The sequence below is a fragment of the Lathyrus oleraceus genome, chromosome 5, assembly GCF_024323335.1.
Source record: "Lathyrus oleraceus cultivar Zhongwan6 chromosome 5, CAAS_Psat_ZW6_1.0, whole genome shotgun sequence".
Taxonomy (NCBI): domain Eukaryota; kingdom Viridiplantae; phylum Streptophyta; class Magnoliopsida; order Fabales; family Fabaceae; genus Lathyrus; species Lathyrus oleraceus.
Window position 1 is genome coordinate 479,684,062 of NC_066583.1, and position 2,388 is coordinate 479,686,449.

The following is a 2,388-nucleotide window of genomic DNA, read 5'->3' on the forward strand; positions in this document are numbered from 1 at the left end:
AAGAATTCTTTATTTTGCTGAGTCTGGCCCGATATAAATCTTTCCATGATCTTCTCAAGGTTAGACTTTTGGGGCACAACTTGCATAGGTTGATTTGGTTTTTGGGCTTGATAACCTTGCGGTCTCTGAGGTGCATGATTTTGGATAGGGTTCTGGTTTTTATAGGAGAAATTTGGATGATTCTTCCATCCAGGGTTGTAATTGTTTGAAAATGGGTTACCTTGGGCGTAATTCACTTGGTCGGTATTTAGTTCGTTCAAAAGGTTACACTCCGCCGACTCGTGTCCTTTAGATCCACAGAGTTCGCACTCTGTGTGGACTACTGCTATGGTGTTAGTGTTTGTAGACATATGTTCGATCCTAAGGGCTAAAGCGTCCATTTTCGCCTACATCATGTCTAAGGAGCTTACCTCATGTATTCCACCTTGGGTCTCCTTTTTCTCTATTGATGCTCGTTCAGTTCCCCATTGATAATGGTTTTGGGCCATATCCTCAATTAGGTCACAAGCTTCTGGATAAGGTTTGTTCATCAGCGCGCCTCCTGCGGCATCGTCGATGCTCATCTTGGTGTTATAATGGAGTCCATTGTAGAAGGTATGAACGATCAACCATTATTCTAGGCCATGGTGTGGGCAGACTCTTAATAGCTCTTTATATCTCTCCCAAGCTTCGAAAAGCGATTCTCTTTGGTTTTGAGCAAACCTAGTTATTTGGTTTCGAAGAACAACATTCTTACTAGGGGAAAATATCTAGCAAGGAATACTCTCCTAAGGTCTTCCCAGGTAGTTATTGAATTAGCTGGAAGTGAATCTAGCCATGAACGTGCTCTATCCCTGAGGGAGAAAGGGAATAATCTTAAACGAATCGCATCGGGTGAAGCGCCGTTAGATTTAAAGGTGTCGGCTAGTTGGATAAAAACTTTTAAATGTTGATTCGGGTTCTCAGTAGCGAGACCTGCGTATTGGTTTTGTTGCACTAATTGCAACAAAGACGGTTTTAGTTCGAAATTGTTAGCAGGTATAAGGGGGTTTACTATACTCGAACTAGGTTCCTCATCAGAGGGTTGGGCGAATTCCTTAAGAGGTCTCCTATCGCGATTCTCGGCCATAGCTTTCTTAATTCGGATGAGTAAGAGGCGTGTACGAGTATAACGTTCGGGTTCCGCTAAAGGATCTACTAAATTTCCGGTACTACGGGTTTTTCGCATTTACCGGCTAATAATGCCTTAGTCTATACGGTGTAACAACAAGGTACGAAATTTGACGAAGTTGGTCCCCGACAACGACGCCAAAAACTTGATCGTTGGGATTCGCAAGTGCACGAATAACGTCAAAGTAATATAAAAGAATATCGATCCCACAGAGACCAATCGTCAATCTATCGATTACTATCGTTACAGTGTTTATCTAAGGCGGTATAAAAGAGATATTGGGTTTGCAAAATAATTGTAAATAATAAATGCAAGTAAAGACAGGTTGAATGTAATCCACGTCAGTTAAGTGATGTTTCAATTGTCTAAATAGAATTACTTATGAGGTAATATTTTCTACTCTTGAAAATAATCCATTTAACAGGAACTGCCGCTTTCGTGTATTCAGAACTGAGTTTACCCTTAAATTAAGGTCTTTTATTGTCACTTAAAAAAGGTGCGCAGAACGCTAAAGTAGTAAACCTAGTTTTAAGAAATGAGACTTGTAAACTTAGTTGAAAAGTGATTTTGATTTGGAAGGTTTACCCAAGGAGTTTCCTGAATTTAAATCTATCAACGGGTCCGAAAACAGTTTCAAAAATAGTTTTTCCTTAAAGTGATAAAGATTCCTAGTTACTAAGCCAGGGTGCTTTCGCACTCCTCGAATAGTTAAAACTAACCAAGTCTGTTTTAGAAAACTCAAATTAAAAATCAAAACAACCTTTTAAGTATTTCTACAGACTTCAATATGTGAAACATTACTTTAACCGCGATCCTTACATTTTAACCTTTAAAAGATTTAGCCGGACATAGTAACACAAACAAACACAACGGTGTTAATCACGATGAAAAGTTTGTTTTATAATGTGAGGCGTAGAGAGCGAGTAAAGTGCGTAAAGTAAATAAAGTAAAGTGAGTGCGGAAAATAAATAAAGTAAAGCGAGTGCGGAAAATAAATAAAATAAAAGAGATACGGAAAATAAATAAAGTAAAGCGAGTGTGGAAAATAAATAAAATAAAAGCGATGCGGGAAATAAATAAAATAAAAGCGATGCGGGAAATAAATAAGATAAAAGCGATGCGGGAAATAAATAAATAAAAAGATAAATAAGAACCTACTCCAAACGGAGGCTTCGATTTTGGTACAAAAATAAACCTCCGACTCCTGAAGCTAAAGACGACAGCAACTCGAAGTGACC

At 38.4% G+C, this 2,388-nt stretch overlaps 1 non-coding gene across 1 annotated transcript; it reads left to right on the forward strand.

Moving 5' to 3' along the window:
- Positions 1-618: 618 nt before the first annotated feature.
- LOC127088988 (small nucleolar RNA R71) lies at positions 619-725 on the forward strand. The gene has a single exon (XR_007790772.1). It is a non-coding gene; the product is annotated as a small nucleolar RNA R71 (small nucleolar RNA).
- The last annotated feature ends 1,663 nt before the right edge of the window (positions 726-2,388 follow it).